The sequence below is a fragment of the Papio anubis genome, chromosome 14 (assembly GCF_008728515.1).
Source record: "Papio anubis isolate 15944 chromosome 14, Panubis1.0, whole genome shotgun sequence".
In the NCBI taxonomy this organism is placed as follows: domain Eukaryota; kingdom Metazoa; phylum Chordata; class Mammalia; order Primates; family Cercopithecidae; genus Papio; species Papio anubis.
In genome coordinates this window covers 57,695,547-57,709,498 of record NC_044989.1, presented here as the reverse complement: position 1 = coordinate 57,709,498, position 13,952 = coordinate 57,695,547, and the positions used below count along the sequence as shown (strand labels likewise).

Below are 13,952 nucleotides of genomic sequence, written 5' to 3'. Positions count from 1 at the left end.
TAATTTATCTTCCTCTAAAATCTGGTTGTTGAATGTGTTGAATTCATTAGGCAATAAAGGGGGGGATGGGTGCTTTTATTTTTATTCATGCATCATTACAGGACATGTAGGAACCTTAGAAAGTTCAAGATGGTCTAGGATCAAAGTTGTGTTTCAGAAGATAAGAAGATGCTGAGACTTTGATCAGAGTTTGGAATTCCTCAAATTCATTGGAGATTGTCAAAAATTATATCTTTGTGTTTGTATATGTGTGTGTGAGGGAGAAAGAAGGGGGTGAGGTTGAGAGAGAAAAACTATTATGTGTTTCTAATTAGATGGGAAGCTTGCAAAGGTAAGGAAATATGTATTGTTCACTGTTATGTCTTCAAAAATTTACAAAATGCCTAAGACAAAATAGAAGCTCAATTAATAATACTTGAACACTTAATGGTCAATTAATAACACTTGGATGAACCTATAGTAAACATATTATCTAAGAGCTGTACAATATAATTTAAATTCTATTCATTTTTTCCATTTCTACAAGATAATTTTATTTAAAAAACCAATTACTATTATTGTACTCCATCAGTTCCTATTTCTTTTAACTATGGAGAGGGTTTGCATAATCCAGACCCTAGTTGGGTTGGACACTGCTAAATTTTGCACTTAGAGCAAGAACTAAGCAGCATGACTCACTGGTTATGTTTTATTTTTATGCAATTCTATACCCAGATATTTTTGTTTTATCAGCGGCTCTTGTAATGGTAGAGGACTGTTGACATCAAGCTTTCCCCAACTCAGTTGCATTAGTTGTCAGTTAACCACCTTATCTATGTATTAGTTGCCCATTGTTTTGATTTTTGTGTAATAATTTATTGTTTAGGGATTCTACAATTTGTTTTTTCATTCACTACTTGATGAACATTTCTGGGTCATAAACCAATGCATTTATTTATTTACTTATTTTTACTCAAAATTTTCTAATGTTAGCCCATAGGAGCTTTTTTAGGTTGTTTTCTGTGCCATTTAAGCATATCTCCAGACTTTTTTGAATATTTCCTTATTCTCATACAGCACAGGATGCTTCTAATCATCAGGTGAATCAACCACTTCAAGAATCTCTGATTCCTTTTACTAGACAATGCATAGTTTTTCTTTTCATTCACTTAAAAGGATTTAGTTCACTTATTCATGAAAAACTAGTTTCTAATTTTGAATAAGTCCAATTTATCTATATTTTTCTTGTAAAGGGTACTGTGACACAAAACAAACCTTTTTTCTAATATATGGCTATGAAGATTTTTCTCTATATATTATATAATTCATGAATTACAGTTTTAAATTTTAGATTTCAGTCTATCATTCATATTGATTTAACGTTTGCATAAGTTTAGATGTATGCATTGAAGTTCCAGTTAGTTAAGCACCACTGGTTGAGTGAACAAAACTTTCTCTAGTGAGTTTCTTTTGCATTGTTATTAATGAATAGCACACTGTATGTTATGTGTCTATTTATGTGCTCTCTAATCGGTTCTATGTTATTATTTTGCCCAGAACATGATAATACATGTAGAGCAGAGCACTGTGTACCAGTTACTAATGCCAGAAGAGGACTCTCACAATATGGAGGATAATGAAGATCATCACAATACCAGCCACCAGGAATAGAAGTGCAGATACTTCTGCCTACTGTCTCCTGGTATTGGAGTTACCAACAAAACACAAGTCAAGTACTTGGTGGAAAATTACTTTACTCACAAAAAGATACAGAGCAAGATCAGTTTCAATAGTGGACATCCGCCACCACATTCCCTCCTGGAAGACAATGCAGGGAAAGTGGCCTATGAGCACCCCATTAGTGCTGTGGTAGAGGGATCTTGACACCTCCTCTGGGAAGTCTGAAATATCAAAAACTAGGGGCATGCCTGAGGGCCACTGAAACACAATGCTTAAGCAGAACAAAGCCATACTCATCGAGTCTGAAACAGTAAGATACTTTCTCACTAAATCTAAACCTAGGACAGGTACTGCCTTTCCCAATACAACAGATTTTAGTAAATCCTCCAAATTTGTTTTACTTTGTTCCACTTGTTTCGGTAATTATCTATGCTGTCCCTTTCTATATAAAATTAGCATAAGCTAGTCAATACAACAAAAGTACATACAGGGAATTAGATTGGGTTTGCATTCATTCTATAGGTCAATTAGAGAATAATAAACATTATAAAAATAGTGAATATTCCATTCCATGAAATCGATATATTTATTCATTTACTAAGACATTTTTGATTTCTTAGTCAGCATTTGTAGATAACATGCAAATCCTGTATCTATTTTTGTTAACTTTATACCTACATATTTTATTTTTCCTGACGCTATTGTAACTATTACTTTAAAAATTAATTTCCATGTGCCTATAGTCCCAACTTCTTGGAACACTGAGGCAAAAGGCTCACTTAGGCCCAGGAGGGAGTTTGAGTCTAGCCCGGGCAACACAGAACCCCACCTCTAAAAATTAAATTAAGTTAAAATTAAAAAAAAATTTCCAGTTGTTCATGCCCATTATGCAAATATGTAATTGAACTAGTACCCTGGAACATTCCAAAATTATTTTACTAAATCTGGAGATTTTGTTATAGATCTATAGACTATGAATACATATGCAAATATCTTGCTTATATAAATAGACTTATTTTACCATTTTTATTCTCTATGATTCTTATTTCTTTGTCTCGTTTTATTTCACTTACTAGGACTTTTGAAACTAGTGAGAGATATCGACATTGCCTTGATCCTGATCTGAAGGGATAACTTTACATGTTCTTTACTCATGTGTTGAGTTGGTTGATGAGCTTGTTGAATGCATACTTCATCACTTTTACTGTGTTTTTTATTTCTAACATTTTCATTAGACTTTTGTATTTACAGTTTCTACCAGTCCATTGGTAATCACACATCTAATCTTTTGTGATATTCACTTTTTCCATAATTGTATTTAACAAATTAATCAGTTTTTTAAATTTTCTGAAGAGATTATTACAACTTCTGTGTCATATCTAAGTCTAGTTTAGTTGGTTGCTTTGTCTTACAGCTCTCTGTTACTTTTTTGTGTGCCTTGTATTTTGGCTAAAATGTATACAACTTTTGTTACTAATAAAAATGGGCTATCTTATCTCTTCTATTTATGTATGTTTTTATGTTTCCCCACAATATAATATTTGATTACAGCAGATTTTAGTGAATCTTGGAATAAGAAAGTAAGTTTGTTTTTTTTTTTCCCCACTTGTTTTGATAATTCTAGTTAGTTTTCATTACTGATATGGAAACTGTATGACATTTAAACAGATTTAACTAATACATTTTTTCTAATAGTATAAAGTAATTCATAAAATTAGAACTTCATATTCCAGTGTGGAATTGTGGACATCTTTTCTTGTCCTGGCCTAAAACCATTTGTGCCCAAATACAAATCATGTATATCACAATGCAGGAAAAAAAACGTTTAAAGAATTTCTGCAAAATATTAGAGCTTCCTGGATGTCATAAGAAATTATGCAAGGTTGTTTCTTTTAATGCTTTAATTAGAGACTAGAGGAAATACACAAATATAAAAGCAAAGTGTTTTTATATAATGTTTTATATATCTTATATACTTATTTTGCCATTGAAAGTAATAAACAATTTGCTGTTTATTATTTTATCTCTAGACATTAGCTCAGAGCCTGCAATTCTGTAATTGGCTAATAAGCACTTACTGAATGAACAAATGAATGCATGTGTGAATATATGAAGCCATGAAACAAGTCGGTTTTTGCAAGATTTCAGAGGCATATAAGTGACAGATTAGTGAATCAGGAACATAAGATAGCTACAACATAAAAGTATATCACAGAAAAACATGAAATTCTGACTGGGTGCAGTGGCTCATGCCTGTAATCCCTGCACTTTGGGAGGCCGAGGCGAGTGGATCACCTGAGGTCAGGAGTTAGAGACCAGCCTGACCAACAGGGTGAAACCCTGTCTCTGCTAAAATACAAAAATTAGCCAGGTGTGGCGGTGCAAATCTGTAGTCCCAGCTACTCGGGACGCTAAGACAGGAGAACTGCTTGAACCTGTGAGGCAGAGGTTGCAGTGAGCTGAGATTGTGCCGCTGTACTCCAGCCTGAGCGACAGAGTGAGACTCCGTCTCAAAAAACAAAGAAACAAACAAACCAACCATGAAATTACAATTTTATGAACGATTTTATACTATTAGAAAAATAGTTAAATTTGTCTGAATATCATTAGCCAAAAAAAAAAAAAAAAAAAAAAAGTATCACTGAGAAACCATTCCCTTGTACATATCTTGGAAAACTTGAGAGTAATTTCACAGTCTCCATAATATGGAATAGTTAGAAAACTCTGGAGTGCATCAAACTTCAGTGATTTACCTTAAAGAAAATAAAGTTGTGTTTTCTTGTTTGTTTGTTTGTTTTTTGAGACGGAGTCTCGTTCTGTTGCTCAGGCTGGAGTGCAGTGGCGCAATCTCCATTCACTGCAAGCTCCGCCTCCCAGGTTCATGCCATTCTCCTGCCTCAGCCTCCCAAGTAGCTGGGACTACAGGCTCCCGCCACCACGCCCAGCTAGTTTTTTTTGTATTTTTTAGTAGAGACGGGGTTTCACTGTGTTAGCCAGAATGGTCTCGATTTCCTGACCTCCTGATCCGCCCACCTCGGCCTCCCAAAGTGCTGGGATTGCAGGCGTGAGCCAGCACGCCTGGCGAGAATAAACGTTTTAATATTAAAGTACTACATGCGTAAAAATTGTATTACCCAGAATATAACGTTATTTCTTTTTGAAAGATCAACTGGGCAATTTGGCAACTAGGGTGAGTTGGGGAAACAAAAATAGACCAAACAAAATCAAAAGGCAAAGGGCAAAGCAAGAGTAAAAACTGATGAAAATCATGAATTACAAGTAGGATTTTGTGATGTCTCTAACTTTATTAGCATGCAATAAATGTAGTTTCGTCATCTTCAAGGCTAATAAAAAGAGTTGTTGATTCTCTGAAATATGATTCTCTGAAAAAAAGGGAATAAAGGATTGAGTCTATCACTTGAAAGAGAGAAGAGGGAACGTTATCTCAGCCAGGTGAACTAAGTTGAATATTTTTGACAAGATAGAAATATTTAAGTTTTTATGTTATTATATAAAATTTCTGGACTTATATCAGAAGCAGACAGTCAAATATCGATAAACAAAGCCTCTCTCAGGATGTAAATAACAATGATGCACTAAATTAAATAACAAATAAATAATATTCATTTCCTGAGTGTCTCTTCTCTGCTCTTAGGTAAAATAATTGCATATTTTCTTTAACATTTATTCAAACATTCAGCAAGTTATTGTTGGGTCCCCTTCACTGTCTGGTAGTCCTATAAGAATATTTGAAAATCGCACATATTATATTTAATAATGGCTGTGACTAAATAACAAATTAAGTTTTATAGTAAAAGGTAAAAAAGCAAGTGATTAATTCAAAAAGGACATTCCAATTAGATTTGTGGTTGAAATTTCAGAGAGATGTCACATAGACACCAGCCATTTACCTATTTTAACCATCTTGTATATAAAATATTTTTCTGTAAAACAAAGAAACCACGTTAAAAATTAGGTATCCAGTTAACAGGTTCTAGTTTCTATACATGAAGAGGAAGTTTTGTCTTCAAATTTGTTTCAAACTTATATGCATGAAGGAAAAATACATGTGTTATCACAAACACATTTTTGTACTTAGTACCCCACCCCACAGAAATACAAACTACCATCAGAGAATATTATAAACACCTCTACACCAATAAACTAGAAAATCTAGAAGAAATGGATAAATTCCTGGACACTTACGCTCTCCCAAGACTAAACTAGGAAGAAGCTGAATCCCTGAATAGACCAATAACAGGTTCTGAAACTGAGGCAATAATTAATAGCCTACCAACCAAAAAAAAGTCCAGGACCAGATGGATTCACAGCCGAATTCTACCAGAGGTACAAGGAGGAGCTGGTACCATTCCTTCTGAAACTATTCCAATCAACAGAAAAAGAAGGAATCCTCCCTAACTCTCATTTGTAGGGTAACATCATCCTGATACCAAAGCCTGGCAGAGATACAACAAAAAAGAAAATTTTAGACCAATATCCCTGATGAACATCGATATAAAATTCTCCAATAAAATACTGGCAAACCGAAGATCCAGCAGCATAAAAGCTTATCCACCATGATCAAATTGGGCTTCATCCCTGGGATGCAAAGGCTGGTTCAACTTATACCTGAAATCAATAAACGTAATCCATCCTTATAAACAGAACCAAAGACAAAAAACACATGATTATCTCAATAGATGCAGAATAGGCCTTTGACAAAATTCAGCAGTGCTTCATGCTAAAAACTCTCAATAAATTTGGTATTGAAGGGACATATCTCAAAATAATGAGAGCTATTTATGACAGAACCACAGCCAATTATCATACTGAATGGGCAAAAACTGGAAGCATTCCCCTTGAAAACTGGCACAAGACAGGGATGCCCTCTCTCACCACTCCTATTCAACATAGTGTTGGAAGTTCTGGCCAGGGCAATCAGGCAAGATAAAGAAATAAAGGATATCCAATTAGGAAAAGAGGAAGTCAAACTGTCCCTGTTTGCAGATGACATGACTGTATATTTAGAAAACCCCATCGTCTCAGCCCCAAATCTCCTTCAGCTGATAACCAGCTTCAGCAAAGTCTCAGTATACAAGATCAATGTTCAAAAATCACAAGCATTCTTATACATCAAATATACTTATCTATTAAAATTCATTAGGGTGCAATTTACTTATGTGAAGGGTTGTTCTCTTATTTGCCGCTTTTTGGTAAATAGTATGAGTTTCAATTCATTTTTGAATGTGAATAGTTAAAAAGAATTTCACAAAAATTTTTTGCTCACAGCATCATATTCTAGCAGCATATTAATCCATCCTTAATAGTGCTTATAAGAAAATACCAATAAGGCTGCTTTGCTTTTTTTTCTTGTGTATATTTTTGTGTTTGTCAGAAAGCCGGTGGTAGCTTATGTAGCTGGAAACTTCTGAGCAAATTACTTACTTCTTAATTAGTGGTTTCAACCTAAAATATGATTTCCTCATAGGAGTGTGGATATATAATTATATATTTCCCTATATGAGTGTACAGATATATTTTATATTATATATAAGTATATATTTTTATATAAACATATACTATATAATATATAAATTATTAATATATGTAACTATATATTTATATATGTGTATATATATTTACATATATTTACACACCCCATACAATAGTGCAGAATTTGGGCTTTGGAAATTGATGGCAATTTTTTCTTTTGTAAAAATTTCCTGTTTTAAAATTTAATTTTTAAATTAACAAATAATAATTGTACATATTCATGAGTTACACAGTGATGTTTCAATAATGTAATGCATATTGATCTGATAAGGGCAATTAGCATATCCATCATCTCAAATATTTGTCATTTATTTGTGTTGGGAACATTCAATATTCTCCTTCTAGCTATTAGAAACTATATATTATTGTTAAGGATGATCATCCTACAATGGTGTAGAACACTAGAATTCATTCCTCCTATTTGGCTGTAATTTTATCACTTCTAACAAATCTCTCCCTATCCCCCAGCTTCCCCTTCCCAGCATCTCGTATCTTCTGTTCTACTTTTTACTTCTATGAGATCAACTTTTTTTAGCTTCTACATATGAGTGAGAACATGTTGTTTTTAACTTTCTGTTCCTGGCTTATTTCACTTACCATAATGTCCTCCAGTTCCTGGATGACAGCTCTTTCTTCTGACAATGTACTTACACCTAGAAAATAATGAGAATGTTGGAAATTACGTTTGTATGATAATTATATTTCTAATTCTAAATACTAGGAACACTATTTTCTCTTCCTTATATTCTGACTGTGGGGACCACTCATTCCCCTATTGAGTGGAAGAAATGACCAGTGCTAAAAGGAATATTCAGGACCCAATGTAATTTACATTCGTATGGGGGAAGGGAAGTTAGGAAACAGAGAGATAATTAAAGAGAAAAAAATGGCAGAAAATAAATTGATTAGTGTCTCCGCTCTTTCCTAAGTATCAAAAAATGTTAAATAAGAAATAAATTAAGAGATGATGTCTGGCCTAACCATCTCATTGTACAGAAGCTGAAATTGTTGTCCAGTAATGTCAGACTTTCCCAAGACCTGTGTGGACTTAATAGAAAAAAGGAGTCTCATAAACAGCTCTCCTCGGTGTCCTCTCTTGTCATATATTGCTTCTTTGAATTAAGAGAAGCAAATTATCTAAGTGATTTGAATGAGCATTATAATAAAAATTAATGAATATTAACTCTTTTAAGTTAACAAATTCTGACACTTAAAATTTTTATATTAGCTCTATATAGTCTCTGTAAAACAGCAGTGCCGTGTGCCCTAATAAGCAATAACTTATATCTTTATTGCATTTTCTAATACTGTGATTTTTGGTTTAGTTCATAAACATTATCTTATTTTATCATCACTATCACAATCTGAGATTTTATAATCTTCTTGATTCTATGACGATTCAGAGATGCAGAAAAGCTAAGAGAATTAATCTAATTTCACACAGAATCTATAGGTCTCAAACCCTGGGTCATATGATGCAACATTTTTCTTTACACTGCTGCTAGATTATATTAGCTAGGGGGTTAAAATAGTGTAGTCAGTGACCAGGTACTCCTCCTCCTTAGTTAAGAATTCATATTTTGTATATTCAAAGATTCACCTGACATCCTTTCAAGGAACCCTATGAATGAGACCCTGACAATATGAGGTACCATCAGGAACATGAATAAGTACCACATGGAGCCCCTTCTTTTAGAAATTGACATTCTCTATTTGATAGTACAATACTTAGACAAGTAAAACACTAATCTACAAAAAAAGTGCAAAATACAGTTCAAGATAATAGCACAATATGTGGCAACAAAGGTGTAATTAAATATCTAAGTGATTTCACAGGAGATTTCCCAATTAGTTCTGACACTTTATCTCCAATCAAAAATGTATGAGAGTTCTGGTTGTTCCTAACCTTTAACAACATTTGATTTTATATTTTTCTAAATTCTAATGTTTTCTAAATTCTAATGTAATAGTGTTTCATTGTAGCTTTGCATTTGATAATCTTTGAAGCTATTATAAATGGCATCATTGAGTATTTCATTTTCCAAATTGTTGATAGTTTATAGTAAATACTGTTGATATATTTATGTATATTAATATTGCACTTAAGAATTTTGATAAATTTGCATCTTAATTATAATAATGTATCAATAGATTTGGAATTTTTAATATACATCATCTGTGAATAATTATGAATTTGTTTTTTCACTTCTATTCTTTTTACATTTTTATCAAACAATTTTTTTTCATCAAAAGAGTGAAGTATTTGAAACATCACCTTGAAAAACAAAAGAATTATTTACAATTCATTATCTGTATCAGCATGGCAGCATCCCTCAAAGCAAAAACACATTTACAAGGAAAGAAAGAAGAGTAGTTGGTAATTAAAAAATATATATTAAGAACGCCTCAGGGAAGTGTCCAATGTCTAATTATCTGTGTCCTTAGGAGAAGACAGAATGACTTATGATGGAAGCACCTGCAGTCTTCTTCTTGAGCTGTGGGCTTCAGTGGAATCTAAGAGTTCCTGGCAAAGAGGAGCTAATGAAGACTGACATTGATCAATAAAGACATGGGGTTAAAAGAGCAACAATAGGAATACCTTAAAGTTGTACTCAGAAGATAGGAGCTGTCTCTGCTTCCTTTCAGAAACATCATTATTACCTTGAATCAGAGCCTGTCAGAAGCATTTTGCACAACAATTGTAAGAAGAGACTGAAGCTTCAGAAACACTTTTACGTAGGTGATACACTTCAGAGATTTTATAAATCCAGAGAAAATAATTGACCGAAATATTAACATATGCCTTAATCTGTTTTTTTTGTGTTTTTTTTTTTTTTTTTTTCTTTTGACAGAGTTTTGCTCTCATTGCCCAGGCTAGAGTGCAATGGCGCGATCTCAGCTTGCCACAACCTCTACCTCCTGGGTTCAAGCGATTCTCCTGCCTCAGCCTTCTGAGTAGCTGGGATTACAGGCAGGCACCATCACTCCCAGCCAATTTTGTACTTTTAGTGGAGAACGGGTTTCTCTATGTTGATCAGGCTGGTCTCAAACTCCTGACCTCAGGTGATCCATCCGCCTTGGCCTCCCAAAGTGCTGGGATTATAGGCGTGAGTCACTGCGCCCGGTAAAAGGTCACACCTTTAAGCAACAACTTTGAATATTCCATTAAATTACCATTCCTTTTATAGCCAGAGGTTTGTACTGAATAAAGTAGAACATCTGTCAGTACAAGCAGACAATAGTCAAACAGACACTGTCCGTTTCTCATTCACAGTGATGAACTATTTCCTCCTACATGAACAGACACCTATAAGAAGTAATCCATTGCTTAGTGATACTACTCACCTTCTTTTTGACAGAAGTAGAGAACAGAAACTCCTTGTGCATACAAGTTATGTAAGAGGCCATGGCTATTATTCTGACATTAGTTATGTTAGACTACAACTGATGCATACCTGTTTAAAGAGAAAATATTGCTTGTTACATTCACTTTATTCAGCATAGAGAAGAAACACCAAAGTAGGTACACAGTTGAGTAGTTTTCACAAGAAATAACATCTACATCTACAGTTTAAAACAATGAGTTATTTGCTCACACTTTTGCAATATTTGTGGATCATCTGGCTGGTATTTCTGCTGGTCTTGTCTTTTGTCTCTTTTATAGTTTTAGGTATCTGGTAGCTTGACTGGGGCTGGATCACCCACAAAAGTCTCACTCACATTTCTGGTGGTTAGTTGTGGCTGCTGTTTGGATGACTTATTCTTCTTTCATTGGCCCAGCCAGCAGGTTAGCCTGTAGGAGAATATAGCAGTAACAGCATTCTAGAAGCAAATCCTGATGCTTAGGTGCTTATTAATTTTCTACTTGCCTCATTTTTTTTTGCCATTGGCCAAGCCAAATCACATGGCCAAAACCTTAGTCAATGTGTAAAAGTATGGATACAGGAAGGTATGACTCATTGGGGGCATCCATTAAATTAATAATCTACTATAATGTCTCAGTATACATAAGACTGGTATATATGTAAAAAGTGGTTTATTTTTCATATTTTTGTTCTGGTTTCATATACTTAATTTTTTTTAGACTTACAGAAGAAAGGAAAACAAAAACTATAAAAAAAGAGTAAGGAGTGTCCCTATATGCTTCTCACCCACTTCCTGTAATGTTGACATTTATTTAGCCACAATACAATTAACAGAACTAAGAATTAAATGTGAGTGCATATTAGTAACTAAAATGCATTCTTTATTCAGTATTCACTAACTTATATAGTCATACATTTTTCTCTTTCAGGATCCAATCCAGCATTCCATATTATTGCTTCCACCTAGTTTTCTCCAACCTGTGACAGTTTCTGAATCTTTCCCTGCCTTTCATGACCTTGACACTTTTGGAGAAAACTGGTCTATTGTTTTGTACAATTTAGATTTGTCTGATGCATTTTCATCGTTAGATTAAGCATATGCCTTTTTGGCAAGAACACAGAAGTGATGTGTCTTTCTTAGTGTGTCCAATAGGAGTTACTTGATAAGCAGTGATGCATTGACCTTAACCTTGATCACTTGGTCAAGTTGGTGCCTTCTGGGTTTCTCCATGGAAAAAAAATACCTCTCTCCTTTAGTGCATGTTTGAAATCAACTGAATTTCCAAGGAGAAAGGAAAAACGAGTTAAAAATATCTTTAGTTTAATTTTACTAAACACTTTTCAACTTAATTTCTTAATGTAGTCTCACAATATGCAGGGGGAATGTAACCTACTTTCCCCAAATATCTTTCTATTTCTATTTTGGAATATTGTCTTACAATGTTTTTTTTTATTTGACAATTTCCACTAGAAGTAGATTGTCCCTCATCTTAAATTTTAATGCTTTTTTCTTCCCTACCACTAAGACTTTACATAATTAGGTTTCTGCTCTACATATTCTTAAACCTCTATTAACATACTATCAAAGATCACCCAATTAAATAGTATAAGGCATTTACTTATGATAAATGTGACTCTACAGATTAGTTATATGAAAGACCCTTGCAACAGTGTTCGATAGTGACTTATCCAAACAACCTTTATATGTCTTTTGACATTTTGCATTTAGGCACGTTTGTCTTGCAAGCACAGGCAATGACTGTTGTTTTGTTTCATTTTGTTTTTCAGTTCTGGACTATCTTTTCAAGCTTTATTTATTTATTTATTTATTTATTTTGTAATAAACAAGTTTGGCAGATAGAAATAGTGTTTCTCTCTGGAGCAATGTTCAGGCTTGCTTACTGACCTTTTATAACATATTTATATTCTGAGCTCAGAGTTCTTCTGTAATGCAATTCACTGTATGTTCAGATGTCATTTGACTCTGTTTGCATTTCCTAGTAGGAAGTCGGACACAGCCTGCCGGGCGCAGTGGCTCATGCCTGTAATTCCAGCACTTTTAGGGACTGAGGCGGACGGATCACCTGAGGTCGGGAGTTAGACACCAGCCTGACCAACATGGAGAAAACCTGTCTCTACTAAAAATATAAAATTACCCAGGTGTGGTGGCACATGCCTGTAATCCCAGCTACTCGGGAGGCTGAGGCAAAAGAGTCGCTTGAACCCAGGAGGCGGAGATCGCGGTGACCTGAGATCATGCCATTGCACTACAGCCTGGGCAACAAGAGCAAAACTCCGTCTCAAAAAAAAAAAAAAAAAAAAGAAGAAGAAGTTGGACACGGTGAAATGGTACAAGCAGATGCTAATTCACATGCTACTGCTATTGCTGTAATAGTACTTTATTTGTGACCCGGGGATGTCATGGCTTCCAGAAAGGTAAAATCTCAAACTGCACAAGCCTTGAGCTGCCTGTTAGTCTTTTCTCTCGGTCTCCTTGGAGCCTCTCAAGCTGAAGAAGGATATACACAGAGGAGATTAATGCCAACTGGAAGTGCCAAACTCTGGAGGAAACAGGTTAAAATAATTTTGTGGTATATTTTTTTAAAAAAAGGAAGCATTTGGATTCATGGAAAAACAAGGACTTCTTGAAATTATGTATTTTCAACCAGAAAACAGTAAAAATTTAGCTTTTTTCCTATATGTTATTTTATTCTATAAGAGATAATATAGCACATTTTATTTTAATTAGTTTTTAAAAATTTCCTTAATACTCATAAAAAACTAAATAATAAAATTTTGATACTGGAGTTATTGAAACATATCATTCTCTCTCAATTCCTTATCCCTTTAGCAGTAAACACTGCTGATGATGCAGTGTTTTCCTGTGCATAAAAATTCATATAAGCATATCTGAATACCGACAATTTTTAGTTAACATTCTTATGTAACTGTGTCCATGCTCTATAAGCTTATTATGTTTTCTTCCCGACTTAATATCTTGGAGACATTTTGTGTTACTATATTTGGAGCTACTTCTTGTTAAAATTGCTGCTAATATTGTTCAATGTATTTAACTATTCCCCATCTTATACATTCACATCTGTGCACACACAAACACACATGAATGCATTTGATAGATGATACTGTGTGAATTAATTTGTAAGCAACCTGCTCATTTAATCCTTTCATTTGTGTTTCTGATTCAATATAAAACAGTATTACTTTCCAAATTCTCTATTAATTATAATTTGTTAATACATTGTTCTCAATTTTTCACTACCATGAGCAATGCTAAAATGATAATCTTTGATCAGATATTTATTTGCAGATATTCAAGAGCACCTAGAGAAAATAATCCCAGCAATAGAATTTCTT

The 13,952-nt window shown here is 34.0% G+C and overlaps 2 long non-coding RNA genes across 4 annotated transcripts in view; one reads left to right on the top strand and one right to left on the bottom strand.

The window, feature by feature from the left end:
• LOC110741062 overlaps window positions 1-3,161 on the top strand; it is a 599,818-nt gene extending 596,657 nt beyond the window's left edge. For both annotated transcript variants that reach the window (XR_002516650.2, XR_002516651.2), the window contains exon 4: window positions 1,537-3,161. This is a non-coding gene — a long non-coding RNA (uncharacterized LOC110741062). The remainder of the gene's footprint in view (window positions 1-1,536) is intronic.
• A 1,817-nt stretch (window positions 3,162-4,978) lies between these two features.
• LOC103876965 overlaps window positions 4,979-13,952 on the bottom strand; it is a 128,916-nt gene continuing 119,942 nt past the window's right edge. Inside the window, exons 4-7 of one of the 2 annotated variants that reach the window (XR_001894130.3) lie at window positions 10,809-11,005; window positions 10,558-10,667; window positions 7,810-7,865; window positions 4,979-5,042 (exon numbers count right to left, since the gene is read on the bottom strand). This is a non-coding gene — a long non-coding RNA (uncharacterized LOC103876965). The remainder of the gene's footprint in view (window positions 5,043-7,809; window positions 7,866-10,557; window positions 10,668-10,808; window positions 11,006-13,952) is intronic. The other variant, XR_636440.4, reaches the window with a different exon arrangement.